The 27,874-nt window shown below is 33.3% G+C and overlaps 1 long non-coding RNA gene across 2 annotated transcripts; it reads right to left on the bottom strand.

The window, feature by feature from the left end:
• On the bottom strand, positions 1 to 27,840 carry LOC130572741 (uncharacterized). Of its 2 annotated transcripts, XR_008965259.1 has the most exons (4): positions 27,771 to 27,840; positions 24,693 to 24,758; positions 21,264 to 21,403; positions 1 to 128 (listed from the first exon to the last, which is right to left on the bottom strand). It is a non-coding gene; the product is annotated as an uncharacterized LOC130572741 (long non-coding RNA). The 2 variants fall into 2 exon arrangements; XR_008965258.1 differs by lacking the exon at positions 1 to 128 and having other exon boundaries at positions 19,887 to 21,403.
• Positions 27,841 to 27,874: the final 34 nt, after the last annotated feature.

Raw genomic sequence — 27,874 nt, 5'->3', positions numbered from 1 at the left:
AAAGAGAGCTCTAAAACTTACCATYTTGTTCAATGATACTTCTTTGCTYCTGGAATATCTCTTTCAAATGGACCAAAGCAAAATCAGTATCTTCACATTCAAGATCCTGKTCATCTTCTGTGGTATCACTGAGCACGGTCAATTTTAGGGTAAACACACACACATAGAGAAAATTATATTCAAAAAGGGTTAAAAAATCAACTTAAAAACCAGAAAAAAGGCCAACCTGCATTTTATTTTCATTCTTCCACTGAATAAACATAAACAAGATCATTTTATCAATTAAATTCAACATTTTCTATGACAAGAAGACCCTCTTTTCAATCTTCCCTTATCTTTAGTATTATTTAGCTATACTAGTGGGACAGAGAGGTTGTAACCATAGATCCATAGGCTTATAGTAACAGTTTCATTTTTGTTCCCCCTCCCACCACCCCATGGTACAATTCTTATTCATATGTCTACAAACAACTACACAAAATATATACTTTTCTTTTAGGAACTGAAATTACACCCAAGTATGACTTTCCTTTTAAACACATAATTCCAGTATTGTGTTGGAGCTGGCTTGAGTTAGTGGCTTGTGCTGGGGCCAAAAACACCRAGACTGACAAAATGACAGGAATTTAGAGTTAACATTTGGTATGTCTTGGCAATATTGTCCAAACTGTGAATGTTTGTGAGCTTTGTTACTTAAAAAATGTTACAATAAGCATAATTTCAAATGGGTAACATCAAGTTATGTTACATTAACATCTACAGGAAAGGATATCTTAGACAAAATAAGAATATATKAATAGAGCTATGGATAGAGTTACTCTCCCATATTTCTTTATGGGATCCCAGACTTTCTCTCTAGATGACTTCTACATTTCTTTTGTGTAACACCAGGCAACAGTACACACTTCCTTGCAGGAATCCCAAACCTACTGAATAGGAAGAAATTTTAACACCCTGTTAAAAAGCATCACATGAAAAGATATTTGCTAGGCACTTCAGGGAGGACTAGAGAACTAAATGACACTTGTTGGTCAAAAAAGTGAAAAAACAGTAAATGCTTTAARCTTAAAAMGTGYTTTATAATAAAAGCCTGAATGATTATTTTTATTGTTTTTAGAACAACACTTAAAAGGCATTATCACCAGCAGGTAATTAAGARTGATTGGACAGAAGCTCTTAGGTAGGAAAGGTATGATTCTATTTTTTTTTTTATTCCAGAGATCAGAATTTTAAAGCAGCAATTAGAAAACTTTGTGCATTAATTCAGTAGATTAATGTGAAGCTAACACTGTACACATGCTCTGTTCTATAACATTGAGGCATACATTTTGTTWCTTTGGAGAACAATGACTTCATATAGTCTGTTCCTTGGAATAACAATCATTTCCTACCAAGAAATGATGCACCTGTCAGGATCAGCCTGGAAACCTCTTGCATAAAGCTGTTCCCTCTTGTTATCACAGCAGGGGGACTGTTAGAGGAATGGATTCCTCCATTCTTCACATATGACACTTGTCAGAAGAGCTCATCCTCTACCTCCAGGTCTCAGCACTTCAAGTACAGTCTGGCATAAGGAATGAGGGAAGTTTCACTACAGGACAGAAATTTCTACACTCTTAAAATGCTAAAAGACAACAGTGGAAGAATAAGAAATAACTATGACAGCTACAAAAAGTTAAATGGACTGCCAGAAATGTGTCCTGTTAACTGACTGAGACTTGAACATGCAAGTAAATGATGATGGGGTTCAGATGCTGAAWTAACAACTCTGTATCCTTTTTTTATTCCAAAGTTTTACAAATATWAGCAAGTGTATCTTCCTAAAAACAGTAAGAAATTTGAATCTCTATTATACAGAAGAAACAAAACAGAAATGCTACCCATATCACGCAATACAGGTATAAGAAAAGCAAATATTCTGACAAAATATTAATGACAGAGACATATTAATGACATAGACAATTATTAATATTAATGACAGAGACAATGACTCTCTGAAAACATAAAGAAAATATGCTTGTCAAAAGAAGAGAACTATCTTTGTGGTTTGCAACCATTACTAACCCAAAAAGGATTTCAGTGTTCCTAGTCTCCTACTACCTCGTGCTCATATATTTTACATTTTATATAATTCTGTTTAACAACATATTTTTCTTGATTTTATGGATACTGATTCTTTTTGCATTTTCTGCAATCAAAGTCATTTATTCAAATGTGGAACCAAAATCAACACTTCTAATAAACACTTAAAATTATTTCATACCAATAAAAKAAATGGAAAGAAGAGAAAAATCAACTTTCTTTTGAAAAGTGAATGAGTGAATTACACTCCAGACAAATTTTAGACTGGATATGTAAAAAAAAAAAAACAAACTGAAAGTGTTGTAAAGCCGTGGAGTTTGCTCAGGGAACTGCTGGAGTCACCATCCCTGCAGATATTTAAAAGTGTAGATGTGGCACTTGGGGACATGGTTTAGGTGTGGAACTGGCAGTGCTGGGTTAACAGCAAGACTCAATGACTTGAAACTTCTCCAATGTAATGACTGTAAGACTAAAAAATACATACTTTTCCATATAAATTTCATGACAACTAACATTTATGTATTTATAAGCATAAACTAAAAGAGTATAAAGCCGTGAAATGCATTTTCAGGGTTAAATTTGTTCTGTTTCAACTATAGAGTTAGCCTAGTTGCAACTTTGGCTTAGCAATAATTTTATGTATTATAATAAGTGTATCTTTTCCAAGAGCTATTCATTAAAGTGATTCTTCTTTTAGAAGACAAAAATAGCATTTGATTTATCCATTTATTTATGTTCTAATATGGATCCAATCATTATGAGTATCATTTCCAGCAACATTCATTGTGACAAGAAAAAAAAAATTAATACACCACTTAATACAGATAATACACTGTCTATGTGGCTATAATTTGGCATAGCACAAACACCAATAAAGTGTCAGGCTAAACCATCTGCAGGCAATTTTCAGTGATATTTATATCCTTGATAATTTGGTTTCCTGAGCTTTAAAGCATTAGTTTAGTTCAGTTCCTGTTTCAGCTGAAAAATCTCTGATACCAGTTTGTAAGGCTTGTGATAGAAAACATGTGTTGAAGATATAACTAGGCCAGGTTTAAAATGCATACAGTTGGAAACTTTTGGTGTATGGGCACAATGTTTCCATAAATTTTGTTTCTTGGTGGTCCTYTTGCTAGGATCAAGAACTGGACTACTGATGAACTTCCTGTCTTTCTATTTAGTCACTGCAGAATTGAAATTTCAACACAGGCCAAACCAGACACATCARTGACTGCAGAAAATAACCCACCTATGAACACAGAGGGCAGCACCATGATGGCAACATGCAGAAGATGAATGCTTCTGTTCAGAGAAAAAGCTCACTGYTGTCATCTTACCTTACTTAGGTTTGTAAAATATTTATTATAAATACCTAAGTATTTATAGGAGAAATTGCAGCACACAGACTAGCTATTTTCCTCTGTTAAATTATCCCTCAGGGGGGAAAAAAAAGAAAAAAAGGAGTATTTTATCCTCAGTATTGTCAGATTTTAGTAGAACATTATCCACGTTGCTACTCTGTATGATAGAGTTAAGTAATCTGCTTGCTTATTCAGTGAAGTACTTTTCCTATATATTTTTTTGTTTAAATCTCCAAACTTAAGAGTATTTTGGTAYGATATTTCCATCCCAACAAGTAATYATTTCATGGTGTTCCCAGCTCCATTCCAGTAAAACCTGTTTTCTGGCCAAGACCTGAAACTCAGACCTAGAAATGAAATTAAGAGAGACCACTCCTTCTTACTGTGGTGATTTGTGAATAAATACATGTTTAAAAGATTTTGAAGTTACTCCAACACTTCAAATGCAATCAGCAGGTATCCTATTCCATAAATTAAATGAACCTTTAATTTAGTAATTATTCCATTTTAATTAAGATCTTAAAGAGAAAATGGAATCAAACAATGTCATTTATTCTGTATAAGTGATGCACATGCTGTCTCAATAAAAAACTTGGAATAAAAGCAAGTTTATTATTATTATGAAATTGGACAAGACTAATTTATACTCTTTCTCACACATATTCACATAATAGCTGTCTGTTCAATTGATCAATCTATCTTTGGAAATTCTAGGCCCAAGGAACATTTTTTGCAGCTCTCAGRCTCTTTGTACAACTCAATTCAGAAAGCAACAAGTGTTCCACACTACCYTGTGTAGATATGTGCTTTTCAGGTTCATTAGTGATAGAACACTGGTGACAAATTCTCTCCTTGGCAGAACTACTTTGTTAAAAGCMAAACAAATAARCAAACAAATTCCCTAACCAAAACCCAAACCACAGTACTGAATCAGCATTAGGTGAGGCTGCAATATTCCATGTCACATGAGCCTACACAGGGAAGAAATAGGATCACTTGCCCCATCAGAATGCAGGCGASATCTTACTAATTGTTTCCTAGTTAGTCAGGTATTAACTCCTCAGTCAAACCTCCTCAAAAGAGACGAATAGCAGGGTGAACCACTATTATGGTTCTCTAAAATAGAGTTTTCCAGCACTAACATGTACCTGTCAGCCCATAGATCTGGCSTTAGAACAGACTGGAGATACTCTCTGCACAATTATCTGCCTTATCCACATTCATCATTGCAAAGCAAATCAGAATTACTATTAGTATCAAATGTTTTTCACCTTTCAGAAGAACATGAGGAAAAGAACAAAGAAAAATAAACATCTTTCTTTCTTTCTTTTTTCCAAAGGAAAAGCAACAATGTTAGAATCAAATCTGAAAGGTCATGTGATCTAATGGTGTGTCACTGGCAGGTTTATGTGCACACTGTCAAGAAGGATACAAGCAGCATCTAAGCATGCCACATAGCTGTCACTTTCTGTTAATGGCAATAGCACTCATGATTTTAAAAGCCAGTGGTCTTTATTGCTTTGTATTTGAAGTGATTTACTGCATTTTCTTCCACTGAGGAAGCTAGTGATAATGATAATGCATGGCAGAGTGCTTGTCCTTTTTGACAGCCTCAGTAATTTAATCCTCCTTTCCTGCCACAATATTTCAATAAGAGAAACCTCYAGACCAATGGACTGGAGAAAATCCACAGCCTGGGGAGTGTGAGTGAGTGCTCTGAAAGCTTTTCATTGTTTTAATTTAAAATACAAACACAAGAATCAGCTTTTAATTTTTGGACTATTAATATGACCTATTGTGAAAGTTAGCCTTGGTTTGGAAAACATACTAGAAGAATGAGAAGGAGGGTTTTAAGAATTTTTTTAAAAAGGCTTTGGGCATCTTAGAGAAAGTATCTGTTTGCTTGCAAATATTAACAGTCTGCAAGTATCAGCAAACTACTGTGAAAGATTACAAAAATTGAAAAGGTATTATAGAAATTTTTTTTTTATATTTAAATAAAGAAATGAAGTGGAAAGGGTTTTGCTAGGACAGAACTAGAATTAATACAGCCCCCTAAGAATCAAACACAGCTCTTCAGAAGAGTTTTCATTTGTTTTTGAGGGGAGAAGGTGGAGCTTGAAATTTGTCTGTCATTAAACTCCAACATTTTTAATACTCACTCACTTCTASTTACTCTGCCCCTGTACTCACAACTCTTTCCACATCACAGCAAGGTTTCTTTTTCCCATGTGTGGACAGAAATCTTTAAGCTTTATCTCATACGGTCTTCTGCTACACAAAATAAACTAATTTATATGAACAGAAAGTATCAGCTCTATCAAGGAGCTGAGTGTGTTGGAATACAGCAGTATGAGGAGATAAGAAGGCCTCAATTCCTTGTAAAGGGATGTACTGAAGGACATAGGTCTATCAAAGTCCTAGGATGCCCATTTTCCAGAGCCATTGATTTTTCAGTTTTCTCCAAAGCTGTTCCTCAGCTCCTACATGGCCAGAACTGCTGTTAGGAATGGGTCACTATCACCAAACAGCCAGTGCAGTTCCTGAGTTGTTGAGTCATTCAATCAAAGGCATCTGCAATTTCCCACCTTTTTCTGTAACAGAAAGCAAAGTGCTGGTTTTCTGGATTTGAATCCTTACTTCCCATTCACAATTTCTAACTATTTTAGGTTAAAAGAAGCTGTTATTGTCATCTGCWATTCTTTTGGACATGTGGATGACTTTCCACATGTGCTGCTCCCATGGCCAAGTGCTCCTGAGGCCACCACAGGAAGTGATGGGGAGGCAGCAGGGAGACAGATGGACAGCCAAAGAACTTCAAAGGAAATGCCACATCAACAGATTCTTCCCTTTCCCATAAGCATCCCAAATGGAATTTCCTAAGTTTACTAATACTGTATCTAAAACAATTTTAAATGCAAATTATTAACAAACCTAAAGAGTTCAAATTCATTTCACTCAATGGAAAAATTCAGACTAGTAAGTAAAATATTCAGCACAAGAACTCCATTCAAGTCTGGGGAAAATGATTAACCAGAGCAAAAAGTTATTTTTAGATCCTGATGAAGAACATGCTTTCATTGCACCCCTTAGTACTGCCTGAACTTAGAAGCATTAACATTGCTCCAAGGCATGGAACATCTCATATTTCTATCAAATTAATTGCAAAAATAATTCAAAATTAACTTGTGACAGTTTGCATGTAAAATTATAACTTTAAAGGTAGTCCTAAAGAACTATCAAAAGATGAAGATTACAATGACCCTGGAACTTTGTTAGAAATCTTTGCAATTAGAACACTGGTGTTCTGTTATAGCCTGCTTTTTTCTAGTTCACATTCTAACAAACCTAAACGACTACAAGATGAAGCAGTGTTTCATCATAGCGAGGAATATCCAGAGTCTTGAGCTTTAATGCAGAAAAGGAATAAACACACTGAATYATAACAATGTTTCCTGATGCAAAGCCTTAACATTTTAAGAATCCATCTTTTAGAATAGGGATCTGCAGAAGTTMATTTTTAATAAAAAGTATATCCCATTATCTTTCCACCTCCTGTTCTTTTGGTCTACTTCCACTTGTAGTTCAAGTTGTTCAGTCACTTGTTCACCTAAGAAAGAAAARTTTTTAAGAAAGCTTCCCAGTTAAATTTCATATAAAACCTTTGCAAGGTCTCATAGATCTTCCTTCTATTTCTGCTGTCTGTTCTCTAGAACCACTGTATAATTTGGCAAGYTCCACTGTTGTTTTTATTTATGGGCTTGGAAGCATTCTTGGATATTCTAGTAACTCTTAAATGGTAACAAACACAACAGCTCCTCTCAATCACTGTGATCATCAGGAGGTACAACACTTAATGTCATGGGAAATCAAGAGGTTTGCAGCATAATTCTGCACTGTATAAACTTCCCCATTTGAGCTTCTATTCCAAGACTTGGAATAAAGAAAATGATCTTCTAACCCTTCTTAGGGAAAAAATCACAGTTGACAAAACCCAATTAATGCCAAGTTACATGCTTGAACCAACTGTGAAAACAGAAATTCCTGGGATCTTTTATGTCCAGATCACTGGAACTCCACTATATTGTTTTYTAACAAGGTTCTGCTAATCTTCTGGTATCTCACATGCCAAACAACAACAGTAAACAATGTGCAAAAGGTATGGGAAAAACTTAAAATATTTTTTTAAACAATTAATCGCATGAAGCCTTCTGTAGCAGTTAAGATGTTTTTAAAACAGTCAATCTGTTCCAGTTATAGATAATATAAAATGCTTTATTTATTATAAGAATTAGTGATTTTTTTAGATTACTTATGGACTTACCCTGATTTTCTCCATGCAAAAGTCTAAAAGACTATTAGTTTCCTTCTAAGCTCAAAGTAAATTTCTTTCCACCAATGCAAATCTCATTTTTATTAAAGAAAATATTCAATTAACCTCAAATATTCAGCATACTCAAATCTAATTAGACATGAATAAGAGATGCAGCAAAGCTATAGTAAACACACATGCAGATTTCATTACTATTATCTTACTGGCTTCTCAACTGGCATTATCAAAAAGCAGACTCATTAGGTTTTTTTCCCCCTATATGTAAAGCTAATCTYGAGTAGAAATTAGACACCCAATTATCTAAGCAAACCTCTGCAAATAACAACCACATTAGTATTATGCTGCAGAATACAGTCTTGAAGCAATTAAGACCAAAACCCATCTTTTTATATTGATTGGTTGGGATATTTTGACATTCAAACAGTTTTATAATTGATACCCAAGCAGCAAATAGAAAAATCAAAGTTGCACAGCCAGGTTATGATTAACAAAAATAATAAAATACAGCACTACTAGACTGGAAAGACTTAGGAATTACAGYCCCTCCAAAGCATGATGCTATGTTATGTAAAGCCTAATTTTAAAATGTATGCACTACCAGCATATTTTAGTACCTTGCAGTTTCAACTTCTTAGACAAGCCTACTTTTGTTTTTCATTTTATACTTAATAACTGCATCCTTATCCTAGTCCTTGAAACCATCATTAGTATTTCACAAAATATTTGGAAAAACGATGAATACAACCARTACATAGATAAATGTAAATATAAAGTATAGCAAGTAGGCTTTGTTGCAGGCACTTTCATAAGACAGAATTTAAGGGAAGGAACATACCTGCTCATGGATATGTCACATTCACCAATGCTACAGTTACAGTCAATCCTCTGACCACCWGTTGGTTTTGGAAGTGACAGTGGGGTGTCCACTGCAGAAAAATTGTTTAAACTGCACTCTATACACAGCAGCTGTATTGTTTGATGTAATTCATGACTTAATAAGACCAAGTGATGTAATTTTAACCCAGATTTTTCAACTTCCTATTTAAAAACAAAAAACAAACCAAAATAATTATTTTGTGTTTCTTCAAGTGTTCACGCAAACCAAACATAAATGTGAATCATTGGGTACAACTAACACTGATTGATTTTGACACAGACACAGTAAGAACTGAAACCCACGGTTTGCAGCTAAGAGTATTGTTGCAACAGATATTGACTGACATTTGATATTTTAAATATTTTTGCAATAGTCAGTCTACTGGAGATTAGGTTAAGATTATCTTTATGTACCAATGCTATCTGAACCACTAATTTCAGTTGCCATTATTTCTAGCTACAAAGCAAAGTGATCCTGTAACTGCTGGAAACAGTTTCAGTAACATTAGATACCAAACTTTTTCAAATGGAATTGTCAGTGCTTAGTGCAGACCATACTACATTCAATAAAAATGACCCAAGTCAAAAAGTAGCTAGACATGTAAAGTAAAACAGCTTTTATATAGAACTCAACTGAGAACTCAACTGGCTAAATCAAACATACCTTTAAAAGTTAAAATTAACAGAATCATAAAAGTAAACTCAGTTGTTCTGCATCAGACCTTTCCTTATTCTYTTTAAGCAAAATTACATTTTTCTCTTCCTTGTAAAACTGGCTCACASTATTCAGCAAGGTCTATAGTATTGTATGCAGATACTCTGTAATAAGGTTTATGTATTTAAGTGTGAATGTCAGACTCAACACAAAGTCACAAGTACTTCCCTAGGTATAACTGCAATTTGAAGAAAGAAAAGCCACTCTGGCTTCCAAAGTGGAGCATGTAGGTGAGCATTCAAAGACAACATTCTTCAAAGAGCAAACACAACATGTAGGAGTACAGAAATGTCAAAAAAAATTATTTTTCCTTCTTTCATTTCTTTCATGTTCATATCTTTATTAAAAATATTTTCCCTATGTGGAAATATTTTGACAATTTTTGATTTTGAACTTAAATCACTTGAAGTATTAATCATATTCAGATGATTAGCTTTCTATATYCAGTGTTCTGAACTGCAAGTCAATATTCTAATTTATTATGGAGATAGCTTACATTTCCCCAAGCAAATTATATGATTAATCAAACTGAAAAGCAGGTGTATCCTATTGTAAAAATATCCATCATATAGAACAATTTCCATTGCTGTCAAGTCCTTTCAATATTTGATGAAGTAATTTTACCCCCTCCTTTCAAAAGACATTTCCTTTTATTATGTATCCTAAGACACTTTAACTAAAAACCCAAATCTGAATATTTCAATAAGGTTGTTTTATTATTCAGTAGATTCATGGAAATTTTACTAGGATGACAGAAAAAATTCCACACCATTCTGTCTCCACTAATACAGGTACACGGCTTCAGCTGGCAATATTACTGGGATTAGCATAGAATGATGAAATATTTAAAGGAATTTTTTTTTCTAAAATCTAATAAATCAAATGACTGCCAAATGTCATTAAAGTGATGGTCTCTGACTTGAATATGCTTTTCATATTCAAATTTGAAAAGAAAGAGATGAAAGCCTGGAAAGGTTACTCAGTTTCAACTAATAACCTCAAGCACTCTACATTCACATGCATAAAAAATGAAATTGGCTCTATTGTCTAATTTTACTTCAGAAACAACTCTTTTCTTCTTGCACTGAACAGATGTATTAGCATCTGTATTTAAAGGGATATGCTGAGTGGTTTTGTTCRCCCCAAAGTATTTAGCAGCTATGTCAGACTAGTTTGTACACAGACAGTAGCTTATGAATCAAGTCCAAATACAATATCCTGTATTATAAAGTATTCCTTTTACATATCTTAAAATTTGTTTGACATAGTTAACACTTGTAATTGCATACAGTAGGCAAAGAATATTACACTTTTTTCAAGGCTAGTGGGGTAAATCTAGGTTTTCTGCTTTCTAGCTTAAAAGGAAGCAAATAACTGAGTCATACTATTAGAAAATTAAAAGAAAAAAAAAGCCAAATGATCTTGGAGCTTAACAGTCAAAACTATTTTGAATCCCCATTTTATTGATACTAAACATGAATACAGCATATACAAAGGACAACGCAAGCTATTTAAAAAAGGTATTTACAAATAAAAAACATAAAACTGCTTAAGAACAGCATTTGCTATCATGTCATATTTCACCACTAATACAAAATTACTCACATTATGTAGCTATGCTGAAAATATATGTAGCATCTMATATATGGTAGGAATTCATTTTTAAACAGCCATTTATATTTCTACAATGCTGAGCGAAGTATGTAATTTAAATATTTTCCTAAGTTTTATTTTTTTAAGCCTTAGTCTCGTTTGTCAGGTACTGTTCAAGTGAACAATGGATAGTTTGTCAAATACCAACCACAGATAATTCTATTTAATGGGAATAAAATTAGTCTTTACATTTAGTATTTAAAACAAAAATAACATATAATTTCATCTAACAGACAGAATGGGCAGATACTAAAATAAAGAATATTCAATGCTTTTAAAAATGTATCTGGGAAACTGGTTCAGTGCTTTCATTTTAGTTGAGGAAAACAAACATGTCTAAGATATTTAACCTAGGTCAAAATGCTTTCTCTACCATTTAAAACTGACACTTTGTAGTTAATGCTATCCAGATTTGGAAGAGTCACTGAACTCCTTCAAAAAGCTGTAGGATTAGGGTAAGTACTAAATTCATTGGACATCACACCCAAATTTGAAATCTCAACTTTTCTCACCTTGGTGATTTCTGAGATAGAAAAAACCAAACCCTTGGTTTAATTCTGTAATCAGTCTTGACTGCCATTTTTAAGCAGCTGTATATTCCATAATTTGATTTCCTTTTTGGTCACAACAAAGGGCTAACACACTTTGATGCGAAAAATAAACTTCCAACTGACTCAAATGGTCCACAATAGTAACCCACAGAAGCTTTAAAAAGTAAGTTTGTGCTTTCTGCACGAAAAAGGAGAATTGAAAATACCTTGCTTATAGGACCAATGTTCCTATTTTACATCCACGGTTTTCACTAATGTATTACCTTGAAAAACTCAATGTAAAGGGAACTTCTAAACTGTAAGGTCAACTTGAATCCTATATCTACCCATGCTTAAAAAGAGGTGTGCTTTGCTCCTTAGCAGTTTATGTATTTATTTCCAGAGTCCACTTATTCACTTCTATTTCAAGCAAAGAGCACGACATAAACTGTAAGCTATTCTCCAATAATCACAAGTAATCATCCATTTGCTATCAATACTTCAATCACTGTGAATATTGATTAACAAATTTATCATTGAATGAGAAATAATCCTCTTCCTCTATCAAGTACTGAATTCCTGTGATCATCTTGTTAACAATGTCAGAACAGAGCCCCAAAGAATGCTATTACAGGAACATCAATGTAATTCAAATGTACAGAGTCAAAAACATTACTCATAAAGTAATTATGAYTAACACAGCAACACAGAATCATATACACATAAACATACACATTGGAAAACAATGAATCTAATCCTTTATKCAGTGGCTTTTCATGTGAGGACTATCATCTTCTATGTTTACCTTTTCCCCACACTGGTGTAGATRTGAGAACAGAAAAAGGGATACAGAAATGCTCCCTGTTCCTCGTCCACATGGATGGGACTCACTGAAGTGCACACATCTTGGACTCTGCCAAAGACCTGGGGCAAAGGAGATGAACCTCTATTGAAGGASGCAAAGCCACATATCAATCTTCCCCCAGCACCACTATTTTGTCATGTGCCAGGAGGAGAATGAAATGGCCCAAGATCAGCACCAAAACAAGGTTTGAGGACAATTTCTAATTCAGTATAGAACACAAAGTATTTTAGAAAATACAAAGTTCTTCAGGGAAATGYAGCTTTCCCACCACAACCATGACAACTATCCATCTGAACCTGAAGCCACATTTGCACTTCGCTTGTAATAAAACTTTTGATCACATGAATAGTGCTTGCTTTCCTCTTCAGTTTGCCTCACACCTTTTCTCAAGAATAAACATGAAAATTTTCAGTATTTCTCAAGTGGAATTAGCTTTAAAGATTTGCATGTGGCACTGCCTGCCCAAACAGATTTTAAAGATAAGCTGTTTCTAGGGACGAACAAATACAAAAATATAGATATATCTGGACCTAATCAGTGAGATATAAACTTCCTTMATTCTGAATTTTATTTTCTCCCCAAGAAGCGTAGAAAGATACATAAGCAATTGTATTACTGTCCTGAACTAAGGTGCACCTACTCCTACAGACTGTCTCAAAGACTTCACTTTTTTTTAGTGTTTTATCACTCACCTTTGATTGAGCCATCAGAAAAAATAAAAAGCAAATACCAACTCTACCAAATCTCAAAGCCAGTAGCTACAGACGTACCAACCAGTCACATAATTAAGTACACAATTCAAAAGTTTTGTAAACTACAGCCTTTATTTCAAAGTGAAGCACGACCCTTAAGTAAAAAAAAAAAAAAGCATGAAAGACATAAAATTCCTTGAGAAAAAATTATATCTGTACATTTTTGTTACATTAATAGACACTAGCATTTAAGTTACAGAAATAAGATTAAATAAGTAGCGRCATTATGTAAAAATCTAGTCCAAGATAAATATAATAGGATTTCTGTCTTTGTATACATGGCAATGCATGTATTTTCCTATATGTAGATCACAGATTTCTGTCTTGATCTAAAAAATAAATCCAATTTCAAAAACCTGTATTTGAAAGTTAATCCATTCAGGAAAGAAAGTGCCTTTTAGGTAAGGGAAGAAACCAGAAGTATCAKTATAGCATCTATATTTGGTAGGAGTGCATCTGTAGTGAAAGACTGCATCAAATTGCACATTTTTAATACAGTTGTGGTTTCTATTTAGAGTTTTAATACTTAGTATTTGATACTGTGTCCTCCCCTTGTCATTAGAGTATTGTTTGAGGACAATACAGACCTTCAAATATGAATAGAACTTGATTCTTATAACACGCATAGTGTGAAAAAAATGATGCTTGATGGTATTTGTCACAACTATTCAAACTAAAACTCAGTTTCAAATCCCACCTTTGCTTTTTAAACCTCCAGTTAGAAAAATACATGCCATTTGTAAAGTCACCACAACTAAAAATCACACTTCCATGTCATAAAWTCTGACAAATAGTCTCTCCAGGAAGCAACTGAGGAGCATTTGTATTTACAACCTCAACAAAAGTACCAACTAGGTTGAAAATTACTCCTGTTGRTGTTTCTCCTGTGGACTCGTGCATTCAGCCTTAAATCTGGCCTTCTACTTAATTTTATATTCTAACTAATTAGCTTTATTTATTACCTAAAAATAATGGGTAATGACTTAAGAAACTGCAGTTTTCAATAATTTTAAAAGGTGGTGTTTGGGGTTTTTTGGTATTATTTCTCCCTCTTCTTTCATTTCTTCTGTCACAARGAATGACTTGCAGTACATGCTTTCAATTACAACTTCAAAGTATATTTGACAAGGGGTACATAGAAGTTTTAAATACATCACTTCAGCACAATGTCTACTCAAACTTCTGTCATCTCACACTTTATCAGTGGCAAAACATAGTTTAGGTATTTCCTGGACTCTTTAAACTTCCTTATACTTTAGTTTCTGGATTATAGTGACCTCCAGAGCAAACAACCACCTTAAAGATGAAAAATGGCAAATGGTTCTTTTTAACCTTAGATCAATCAGCAGTCTTTGAAACTTTCAAGAAAACTTTGAAACTATTGACTACAAAGTTTAATAACTTATTTTTATCTTACTCTGATAAGTGGCTCTTTATTTCTTTTTTTTATTGAATATGCCAGTGCAGCACTTTTACTTCSCCTATTTCTTACAGAAGTAAGTACAAAGCAACTAAGGTTAGTTCTAGACAGGACTAGGAGAATACAAAGGATTCATACTTCTGGCACAGTAGAATCAAGCCAACTCAGTAACACAGGTTATACTAAAACCCTAAAACTTAATTCTTTAAATTCAGATTAGATAGTCACAAAACAAGCCAGGTTGAGAAAAAACATTTAACACTCAAAAATCTCCCTGAAGTACACCAAAGACATTCAAGTCCTGCAGAAAATAAGTGTAAAGTCAGCCAAAATTTAAAACTACAACACAACATCCAATACAGCTAGCACATAGGAGGAAATACACTATTTAAGTAATGGCAAAAAAAAAAGGCATAATGAAAAGCAAGATATCTATTGCTTTGCTATACATATGCTTTAGACTTTACAACTTCTCACCTTAGCACAAAYATGTTTCCTTCACCAGGAGAACCATAAGCAATTGGTATTGTTTTTTTCTTTTTAACTTACAAGTAGAGGTAATGACTGCTATCAATAAATTGCAAGAGAATGCACTTATGCTATCTGCAAGCAAAAAAGAGAGATCTACAGAAAAAAACAGAACAACTACCAAACCAATTGGGTTTGCCAGTAATTGTCCTATGGCACATTTTAAGAAAACTTGGAAGGTGACAGCAGTAAATTTTATTGTGAAAACTGAATGCTATATAATCTCCTGTAAGGATATGGTATAGATGTGGGAGTGCAAAGGAGGAGGGGATGGAAAAGGCTTTTTAATTTTATTTTTTTTTAAATATAAAGACCATGCCAAAGAAAATGCAAATTCCCAGTTTTGATGTCTATTTTGAGGATCTGAAACAAGGCTTTTAATCAATGTATTATACATCAAATTGATAATGTTAACTTCTGATTATTCAAATGTATGAAATATTCATAGAGAACTGTCCAAACTTTTACATTTCTCAGACTTCTTTTCTCTATTAATTATCATGCCTGGAAGCTTTTTAGTAAAAGCAGCAGCCATCAGCCTGACTGAACCTGACAAGCTAGCAAGGCCCAATTACACTGGCACTCTGTGGCACTTTGATGTACTGGAAACGAAAAGAGATAGGGGCAAATTGTATAGCACATTATGTTAATGACTTGATTTAATCCAGCCACTAAACTTTATGTAGCCTGTTAAAAAAGATGCTAACACTAATTATGCCACTTTGGAAAGGAAAGAAGGGGACAAGCATTTCATACCGACAAAGTGAAGCTCATAAATGTTGTAAATGAAATGAAACAAAATGAAGTAATCTATGATTAATCATACATCATAGACAAGAAGAAAAGAGAAAGAAGCAAGTGGTACAGTTAAGTACTGGAAAATCTGTTAGATACCCTTTATGATCAACATATCTAAGAAATAACCATGAACTGTCTAATTTGCAACATGCAAAAAAAACCCCAGTATGATCTTAAATGGCTTAAACAGTTTGGCATACAACTCAGATTTAGAGGATAATTAGCATAACAATCTCTAAAAATCACAAGTTTTATTTACAGTGTTTGATTACCAGCAGGATATTTATCTCAAAAGATAAAAGGCAGTAATTTTTAATCTTATAAAATACAAATTCAGTAACAATTTTGACATGCTTTATTCTATAATTAAGAATTCATATAAACCGATGCATATTTTTAAAATCCAATCTTTATCAAACAAATTGTTGTCTTAATAGTTTAGAGGTTTTATTGTTTTATCTACCCTTCATGAACATGCATTTTTGTCACCAGAGGAATAGATCAGTGGAGAAATGTAGAAATTGATGAATCTGAAATGAATCTACACACAAAATTCTTGCAGAAGTGCTCTTAAATAATTGTGATAAAATACATGAGGACTATAAAATTATATAACAAGCATATATTTTGACTTAATAGAGATGAGTAGCAGTCATTTTAGYTCTCAAAATTACAGGTGACAATTTTTTAACATTATACATATAAACAATGCAATTCTGTCTTCAAAAGCACCTTCTGTATCTTTCTGAAGAATATATGAGTGATAGCATTTCTAAAGCCCTTCTGCAGCTTAAAAACAGGAGAGCAATATTTCTCTTACAAAGAATTGKTTCTTGTTGCTTGCTGCTTCGTAGGATGTCTCACAGCCTTGAAAAGAGCATTTTAAAAAAATCAAGCTACCTTTAGGATAYCACACTGCAGAACATTAAAACCGTGAAGTCTGATAGGATCTAACAGCAAAGAAGGCTAAGACASATCAGAAAACTATTAACTGTTAAAAGGACTGTCATCAGTTTTAAGTACTGATGTTTAGTTTTATATTTTAGTTTTATATTTTTAAAGATTGTTCAGTCAATTTAGATCAAACAGTATAAAATATTCTTCTCTTTTACAGAACTATCCTATTGAAATACTGTTCAAGGTAAATTTTCCAAATTTGTATTAATGTCATCTTAGTTTTAAGAATAMCTCAAGAGAACATTGTTAGTGTACTTGCCCATAAATAATAATAGAAAAAATAAGTATACTGAAGTGATTTGATATTGTACATATACAACTTCACTGAAAATTGTTGTTAAAAATAGTAAAGCTACTCTTAAGAGGGCATTAGGCTTAAAATATTTTTCTTAGTCTTGTCAAATAATTGCCCTAAACATTCTGACTCAGCTGTTTAATATTTGGATAATGGACTTTAAATAATATAGTCATCATACAGCTGACAGTWTTTATTGATTCAACAGCATCATCATCTTGTCTACCACCTTGATCTGAAAAACATTAACAGAATCAATGTGGTTAAACCCCCTACATTGTAGTCCATYTGAGACTTGCTGAGGAACCTGAGAGCAATATATGTATTTTTCTWACAAATGAAGAATAAGTGCAGGCAAATCTTTTCTTCCTTGTGGAAGATTAACACTGCAAATMAAGAGTCATCTAAATGGTATTTTTTTTTGGTTTGTTAAAAAGAAATAGTAGTGCTTCCCAGATGAAAGTTGAGGATTGGAATGATCAAAGTCCTGTGATGAACTAAGGTAAGAAGCACTGTGAGCTTTATACACAAACATGGCCTGAATTTGTGGATTTCTTCTGACTATGTTTAACACCATGCACACATTAGGAATAATGTATCCTTTTTAAAAAAATTAAAAAGTATATCTGTATGCAGGATTATTTTCAGAGCATTCTGTGCTTTGAAGCAAATTACTTATAAATACAACAGGGATTCAACATCATGTTTTTTCAATTTTTCTAATGAATTCTTATGCAGAAGCTGCAAACAAATGAACATGAAATTTCAGCATTCTGCTTGTGCTTTTACTGTAAACTTGGTATCATGGACTAGGTTTATTTCAGTGACAAACAGTTTAAGCTCAGAGATGGAACAAGATGACCTGCCTTTTATAATCTTTAAATAAATCTGCCTCTAACAACTTTATGTCACGAATATGATAAGACTTACTACCCCTCTCTCTGTCTGAAAGGATTTCCAATAGCAGCATTGGCTGTTATCTGCAGACAAAAGGAGCATATTCATTAAAATAGTCTTTAGAACAGCATAGTTCTAAGGGAGAATATAAAGACATTTAAAATAGAAGCCACATTTCCTTTAATATTTTATGAATCTAGGTCAGATACCAGATTTTTGCATTCAATTACAATGCAGTTTCCATTTGGGAAGAAAATAACACCACTATATCCACTACCCAGCTTCAGCTATAAAGTACACCAGAATAAAATTTCTGTCATGGAGATTCTCATAATGAGGCAGCTCCCACTGCTAGTAAGAAATGCTTCAGAAAATGGAAAGAGACATAGATTTATTAACAAAATACAGTTATTTATTCATAAAAATGAATGCTACCTTCTGGTTCCAATTCTTCAGTTATTTCTGTCTCATTTCCAGAAGTAATTGATGTTTGGTCAGCTAACTGCTCCTCTGACAGATGTGAGAGCTTTTCTGTCTCCTGTTGAATTTCTTCAGCCATCTCCACCTTATCATTTGCTAGTCTTTCTTGTTTAACCTCCTGTCCCACATGCTACATTAAAAGATAAACCTACAGCCTTTATAAAAACCCTTGAATAGAACATTTTACTAAARTTCAAAACTTGAGGAGTTACGGCCCATATTCATTATGCACAGCYTTTAAACAATGGCATTGCTTACGCAGCACAGGAAACAATGAGAAGCTGTCAACTGCAGTAACAAATAATTGATACAATAAAAAGAAATTCTCTAACGATGTGTATTTGTGAAAACATAACTATTATAATCATTTGGTACCTGTCAACATATATACAACCTCTTAGATTTCCAGATTCATTTATATTTCAGCTCTTTCAGTTATACCAGGCTCAGTTAAAAAAAAATCCCACCCTACTACCATCTTATTCAGTTAGCAATTTACAACTTAAATTATACAGTATTGTCTGTTTCAAAAGCAAGCAAATATCATACAAAATACAGCCTTGCTACATGGTACAAACATTTTCTAAGGAAAAATATACTTAGTCCATAACTTACACTGAGGTAATCTTACTCCCTTGGCTGTCTGTGAGTCCAATTACATATAWTAACACCTCATCAATGGATATAACATTGCAGGGATAGGTCCAGGATGGAAACTTAGTGGTACAGATAGGTCCCTGCACACACATAGAAGTAAGAGGTGCACACATCACTTCACCTGTGTGTGTGTGAATTGATTGTGGTATGAATGTTACTACCTCATATCTACAGTTAAGTTGTCGTTGTAACTGTAGTGAACCCTATGGAATTGCTTGGTAAATTTTAAAATACTAGGTGTTTAAGTGCTGCTAAACTCTTGAACCCTTACCTTTGAATTCCTATCYTGGCACACTTACCCCCTTTGTATTCCTGACTTCAGTATAAGTCATTCAAAACTGCTTCTAATTTATATGCTTTAATTTGTGTAATAAGTGAGTCTTGCCAACCAACTCTGATTCCACAAATTCATATTGAACCCTGCTTTTGCCAAAACTTYTGATAGTGTTTAAGTGGCCAAACCACTTGTTCACAAAACTTGTTTAGGTATTGTATTCCAGAGTTACTCCATTTGTTCATTACTTGCCCCTGCTATATATTGGTAATTTTTAGAGGGAAGGCAAAGCTCCATCCAAATAAGAGCAAAACGTGCAGGGCCAGAAGTTTGATTTTCATGATCCTTGTGGGTCTCTTCCAACTCAGTATCTTCTACGATTTAATCTTCTACGATTTTATCTTCTCTGATTCTGTGAGTTGATCCCAATGTGATCCCTTCCAACCTGAACCATTCTGTCATTCTGTGAATATTTCTGCAGCAGCAATAAGAAGCTGTAATCAAGTCCTAGACAAACAGGCCTTGAAGGGTATTAGAACATCTACTCAAGTTGAAGCAATGAAAGTGCAATAGCAATAGCAATAGCAATAGCAATTGAAAGTGTAGCACCCTGATGATACAGTTAAGAGTATAAGAAGCTATCAAGTGCCAATCTGGGGAAGAGAGAGACTGCCACTTGAACATTATGCCCATGGGAAGGACAGAAGATTGAAATCTTTGCTTAATTTTCCACATTCAGTTTAACCAAATAATAGCACAGCCCATGGTATTTTCATGCTCTGAAAATCACTTTAAATTTAGCATTACCTAATTGAGCTGTCAGTAACAAGTGTCAATATGTCGTAACTTCATATTAATATAGATTAATGTATCTTTTTTTTTTTTTATTTTAGCTATCACTTAAGGCCAACACTGGCTGTGGCCAAAGAAAATATTGAAATATTCCATCTGGTGTTAGATGTCAATAAAGCTACTCAGATAACACATAATGAACTGAAGCCATACTCATTATGGCTTCATACTCCAACTCRCAAAAGGTTGGTCCACTTGATTCCATTAGACTGTTAACAGAAACACACCTTTTGAAAAATACACATTTGAAGAATCAAGGCTAAAAATATTTGAGTTATTTCCTGCCTCTGATCTTCTTTTGTAAAACTTATATATTGCCACAGTATATACCACAGTGTTGAGACACAAAAAAAGATTGCATAGTCTTAAATATTCTCTGAGAAGTTTCCYTACAGGATGGGAAAAACACATATGAAATAATCTGTTCTGTAATTAGAAGAAAAACATATTACTCAAAAATGTACATAGCTGTAAATAAAAATGAGTATATATTGACAATATTAAAAATTTCTGAATTAATGAAGTTGAAAGACAATTAAACATGGCCAAGGGCCAGTACAGGCTTCATGTTACTTTGTACAGTAAATTGAATAGTGACTATAATTTGACAGAGACTGTCACATGGGCCTCTTTTCCATAAGAGCTTTCAATGTAGAGGAGAGAAGAAATACTGAAGAAAAGTGTAAGTATTAACCCAACAGAAGAAAAATAAATGCAGCTGAAAAGATATGAGCCTMATTCAGCATATAATCTGTATTTGGTCAATTTTGTACTTAATAGCTAGTCATAACCTTAGCATATTGTACCAATGTTCACTTAAAAGGCAGCTTTGAAATCACCAGCAATAGAAACTACACTTTTCTGGGCAATATTCCTGAACTTCAACATAAGTATGACCTCAGAGCTTGAGAAAATATTTTATTTTTTCAGAAATATACCTCTTTCTACTTTGATCTCGTCAAGGATTTCATTTTTGTCTGCTAAATCAGATTTGATAGCCATCTCTAGTTTAGCAATTTGCAGTTTCATTTGCTGTTCCTTTGATTTCCATTGCTGTTCATAGGTCATACAGAAGACACTGTAATAAAACATATGGTATGTGAAAAACTTTTAGAAATCAGCTTCAACAGAAAATAATAAAGAAAAAAGCTTTTAGTGGCACAGAGACCACTGTCATCATGTCTTAGGAATTAAGTAAACACATGCTGGTCTGCTGCTGTTGAAACCAAGGCGCCTTTCTCAGGCTGCGGTTAAAAAACATGAAAGAGTTTGTGGGATGAGCAAAGGAACTGGCCTTAATTTAGAGCTCCAAAGTCAAAAAGTTGGCAGCATGCAACATTTGTGGGACTAGAAAAGGAATTCAGATGAATATCCCAGAGTAATCCACAACTCCAAACCTCAGCAACTGACAACTAACAAAACCATTCTTTCCGCATACAAAACCTCTTAATGTAGAGAACTGGGATCATCCACCTGATTTCTTTTATATCTGTGAAACATGCAGAGCATAAAGTCAGTTGCCTGTTCAAAGAAAAATGTTGACCACAAAGTGACAACAGTTTTCTCATACTGTAAAACAACAATTCTGATACTGATTAAGAAGCACATTTAAAGTAATCTTTCTCCTACTTAAAGAAATAAAAACCAGAGGTGGGCCAAGAGTAACTATTTTGCCTGTAACACATTATTTACTTGTAAACTAGCAATCTATGTGCAATAAGGATTGCATGGATACAGAATTAGAACTTCTGAAACCACAACAAAATGTGTAACTCAGATTGAAACGAAATTAAGTATGTTATATAATTTACAKTGTAATTCTCTGTAGGCAAAAAGAAATCAATGCAATGAGTTTTCATATAAATTAGACAGTGAGTAATATGAGTCTTCATATTACGATTTTTCAATACTTGCATTCTTATTTAGTCGAAAAATGTCCATCTTAATGAAGCACAAACCAGTTCATTCACTTTTGTACTTCGTGAAAAATCAGTGATGTAGGGTTTTGTAAACAAAAACTGTCAGTTGCTCAACCCTTTGGTGAAGCTCATCAGTTAACAAACTTTATATTTTGCATACATAAATRTGTTAAAAATCTTCTGATATTTATCTGTTTATCCACCTATTTYTTCAAGACATCTATGTAATAAGCCTTTACCACAAAAAGAGAGGGGAAAGAAATGCTGTCATTTTCACACTTCTGAAAATGTTTTCAGGTTTGAATGAGCACAACACAAATTTACCAGTTGTGTTCATCAGCTCCAGGTACAACTACTTCACATCWAGATGTAGCTACATATTATTTCAGTTTTTCAGAAGACTGTGCAGGTAGAAAAAACATTAAGAATTACTATAATGGTAGTTAAGAATTTAGATGTTTAAATGAACATTTTGGAAAACAGGTTTTATCCATGCCCATACAATGCTAATGTTTATGTCAGTTTGAATTGAGTCCACGTGTGTCACTTTCTTCTTTTGAATTTTAGGATTATTTTTACTTGAATTAATGTGGAATTTCTTTCATATTTACTGTATTTCACTGGAGTTGGAGCCATCTGTGTAACTATAATGGTCAACCACATCTGGCACCATTTCCTTTGGAGGGAGTTTAAGCATTGCTAGATTTGCATTACAAGGTCATATGAAAACAATTCCTTCAAACCTTTTATACAAACGAATTGTTTTCTTGGATACTGACTAAATATTAAGAGTCAGCTAACAAATTCATACTTGTTCTTTGCAAACTTTTCAGACCATTTCTGCAGTCTTGGCTTTGGCAAAGTTTCCATCAACGTCAAATACATTTCCCAAAAATTACTYCAGAAAAAAAGGGGTTTATGTACCTTTTCCTCCATTAAAAAAAAAGAAAAAAAGTTATTTAACTGGCACCTGATTACACTGGCCTATCCACCATTAGCAGCTAAAGGCAAGCTGTAGTAAAGTTGTATTGCCCAAATAGGCAACTGAAAAAATTGGCCATTAAATGGTAGTTAAACAACTCTAATTTATTATTACCTGTACAGTAACATGGAACAATGAAACAGCGACCAATGTTGAAATGACAGTATATGAAAACACAGATCATTTTAGTAAAAGAAACACCATATTATAGATTACTGTGCTATAATAGAAGCTTATTTCAATTTCTCTAGTTAAACATCTTTKTAAGTTGTCCCATTATGATTTTAAGGAGGATAAAATATTTCAAGCCAAGATTGYAAGTTGATTTCTTAGTAAGAATTACTTCTCTGAACAATGATAGAGAATAAAAAAACTTAATCAGAAATATTTATGACATGATCAAAATTTGGAGAAGTCTACAGCAATTAAGTGAGAGACAAGTGACCAACTTCTCCATACGAAATGAAATATTGTGATTATATAACTGTTGCACCTCGTAAGTTAAAGTTTTAAGCTGTTCTCAGTTTTTTACTACTACAGTTTTTAAGCTCATTGTAGACCGTATAAAAAGTATGACAAATATTGTAACAATTTTGTATCAATCACATTATGCTCAGACATTGGCATTTTTTGGACAGACATCACAGTGGCAAGCCAAACAAATATTAAGAGAAGAAATAACTTGGATAACTTCAWGATTTACCTTCTGCAATTATAAGCTCTAGGACACGTTTCTTATTTTCTAACCCTCTTCAGTGTAAAAGACAACACAGGTTTCCAATAAAGGAAAAGTTCATTTGAAGGTCTTTTTTTTCATTTAATATAGTAGTGACAACTGACTATAATTACTTCTTTTCTGTACCAGAGAATTTCTGAATCATATCTTAAGAATGTATTTTCATTTCCTTTATAAGCASTGCTGATAAAACTTATACATCCTGCTATGTATAGGAACCTTTAAAAAAACTCATGAGCCTACATAAAAATTGCAAGCTGAATCAGAAGTGAAATGGTAGCTATTACCAAAACAACCAAACTGCCCCTCAAAAATAAACACTGGAGAAGYTGTCAAAGATAAACCTAAAGGAATATATGTCTACCAAAACACATTCTTTATTCAATAACCCTAAAAAAACTACTAGAAATTTAAATAAAAGCTTTTAAAATTTATGTTCAAAATRAAGTGATGCCTACTTATTTTTAATTACATTTTAAAAGAGGTAACCTACTATTTCAAGAGAATTAGAACAAGTWTGGAATCTGGTCTGTTTCAACAGAGCCAATGAAATACAGCAGAGCACCATGAAAGTTTCCATATATATACTCTCATATGAAGAACTACAGCATGAACATATTTACATGTGTGAAAAAACACACAGTATATACACATTCCAGCACAYAATACATGAAGAACTACTAAAAAAGGACAGGAATAAAATTTTCTATATCTTGAAACCCTAACTTACCGTATGCAGCTTATAGTAGTTTTTCTTCAAGAGTTCAGTCTCTTCTTTTGAATTGTTTATTCTTTCCTGTAAATTAAAGATAAAGGAAAATTTCAAATAATGCACAGCACAAAAGGAAATTACAATGAATGTGTGAAYAGAAATAGCAAATAGTTTTTAGGCAATGTCAGGCTATTATTTGTTCTTTTAATACAACTGTCTCTTAGAAGCTTCATAAGAAGATAAATCCCCATGGATTTACATTTGACCCAAAAACTTTTTCATGCTGTTTATATAAAACTGAGACCAGCATGTTACAGTTGATCAACAGTATCTAATCACATTCTGTCTTATGCAAAATGGTATAAAAACCTGGAGCATTACATTTTGAAACTTTCTTTTATTAAGTGAATATCAGTATTAGCTAGCATATGGCTTTTGCATAGAAAATATTTTTCTTGACATTACAGGAACAATACATCCTTGGTTCCTAAACACTCATTAAAGCAGGATATGGTTTTAAAGATAGGTTTTACTTAAATCAAGAGTATCTACACTCCATGTCTTACAACAGCTTAAAGGTTTGGAGCTAGTATCTGTGAAGTAACTTTTGTAAAATTGGTTCACATAAAATAYATTTACAATAGCTAAAGCACGTAGCAAAACTAAATATAAGTTGCTACAAAATGTAAGGAAAACCAAGYAAGTTTGCACACTCTTATTCCTCATACATTGAAGAAAATAGGGAAGAAACCATTTGATTTGTAGCCCTTTGTCTGGACAAGTTAGTGATGACAGTTATGTACCACCTAAAGTAAAAGATTCTAGCYCTTGACCACAACCTCACCTCTTCTGTCCTTCTGTTWKAAATAGCTACTGACTGCATTTTTTTTAAATGGAACCACTTTAACTGTTCCTTTTTAAGTTGTTCATTCAGCTCATCACCTTTTGCTAATGAAGCACCATGGTTAGTCTTCAAGTTCTTTAGGGACTGTGAAAAGTAAGRAATATCCAGAAAAAAATAAAATACATCACACCAGTAGAATGTGACAATACTGCATATTCCAATAGTGGTCTGCCCTGGCAGTATTTAGTGTATAAATTCTCAATGTGATCAACAGAAGACACTCGGTCCAAGGAACTGAACGCATGGACAGGGGAAGGTGGCACCCTTGGTACTCTCATGAACATTAAACCCTCAGTTCAGTCATGATGAAAACAACCAAGAAATACATCTGTTAAGCAATTAAAAGATTTTACTGTGGTTATAGTGGTTAGACATGCTGACCAAAAAACACTGCAGTAGCAAGCAAAAATGAATGTTGACCACAGTTATGGTAATCACAGAGCTTGCTACAGCTCTGTTAACCCTTAATTGTAGATCTATCATTTTTCCATAATCCTAATAYACTTAGTTGTAAAACTTTAAAGAGGGACTTCTGAATTCTTTTACATTTTCATTTATTTCAATGGATTATATTAAGGCTCATTTAACCAATTTTAATATTAAATGAAGGATGCTGATAGAACCTSTATTTTCAGAATATCAGCTAATACTACAGTGCCTACATTCCAGAAATGCTTTAACAAAGCCTTGTTCATTAAGAATTTCAATGTAAATTGCATTCRAAGTATGACTTGAAACAGAGCCCACAAGCCAATCTTCTGTTTAATAAAATGATTGYATGAAAGTCTATGATAAATACATAYGTGAGTATAGATAATGCTTAATGATTGCAGACAGAAAAAATTTTGCTTCATTTTTTTTCCATATAATATTCCTACTAAGAAGTTGAATGAAGAAGCTGAATCTGAACAAATCTATACAAATCTATACAAATCTATACAAATTGTTTAGGTTCATTTGCATCTGAATATACAAGAAACAAACAAAATCCCATTGAATACCAATCACCAACTTGATCTTCAACCTTTGATATCTCATTTCTGAGTAAGAATGTATCATGGAGAATAAACAATATTAGCCATTTGTCTTATTTCATAGAGTTAATAAAGAGTGTTGCTCATCAATTTTTAACATACTTTCTTCAGAGCTCCTCTTGCTCTGTCCTATATCTGTGAATTCTATTGCAATAACTTCAAAGAATTACACTTTAGAAATATTTCTTTTACAGTTTTCGTATCTCTCCATATTTTATTTTCTTTGGTTTTTTTTCTAAAATGCATTCTTTACCTGGATCATCTTCCATATCTGAGTATTCTCAGTCACCCTTTTTTTTCCATTATACACAAACTGTTTTGCTGTCCCGGGAGTATCCTAAGACTGAGGTCATGACAATTATCAGGATTATGATTTTAGTTTAATATTTCTAGTCTSAGATGCTATTTCTTTGGGAAACATGTAATGGTATTGTTATCAGTTAGAAAGAACTCCTTTAAAGAAAATGGAGATGCATCTCCTAGAAATATTGAACAAATGAACATCAACTTCTCTCTACTGCAGTTGAGAAGTTGTACCAATCATTCAAGGGAACTGACTCTCTTTAGTATTTTAACCTGCAGTTCCACAGATTAGCGTATTTCATATTATAATTTATGAAACACTGAATGCTCAATCTATAATTGAAGCAAATAAATTTACCAATGGCATCAAAGACATATTCCTAACAGTTTCAGTGTCCTTTTTTTCTTCTAAGCAGATTGCACAACTCCTTCATTCAACTGGCTACATTAAAATTCTCCATAAAAAATTGTCCTGTAAACGCTTAGTCGCAAGCTCAACTTCAATATCATTAGATGGAGCAGGATYATAGGCTTCTATCATTCTGTGGTTGCACATTTTGGACTGACTCAAGTTCAAAGGTGAACATGGACCAATGATATGGGTTTCAATTGGTAAAAATGGAAAGTAAATTATAATGGATTCAATAAACAACAAAAATCAAGACAAAGACAAAAAATGGTAAAACGTGTTCCTAAGTATGTTATGTGACATTAAAACTAGAAATTTTGGATTTTACAGTTATTCACATTTAGCATACACATCAAACATTCAAATTATTTAAAATGGGAAAACCATTGTATCTGTTCTTATAACAAAAGAGCCCCAGAAAACACTCATTCTTCTCTGAAATGTACCTTTCACTGTGAATATCAGAAACAATGTCTTCAAATACCAGCCTGAGTCCTAGCATGTGTTTCCATTCAGCTGCTGCCAAGAAAGAGGCAAAAGCACCTGAGGT

The sequence above is a fragment of the Malurus melanocephalus genome, unplaced genomic scaffold (genome assembly GCF_030028575.1).
Source record: "Malurus melanocephalus ecotype Western Australia unplaced genomic scaffold, MMel_1.1 scaffold_40, whole genome shotgun sequence".
NCBI classification, from domain to species: domain Eukaryota; kingdom Metazoa; phylum Chordata; class Aves; order Passeriformes; family Maluridae; genus Malurus; species Malurus melanocephalus.
This window is presented reverse-complemented; position numbering and strand designations above follow the sequence as displayed.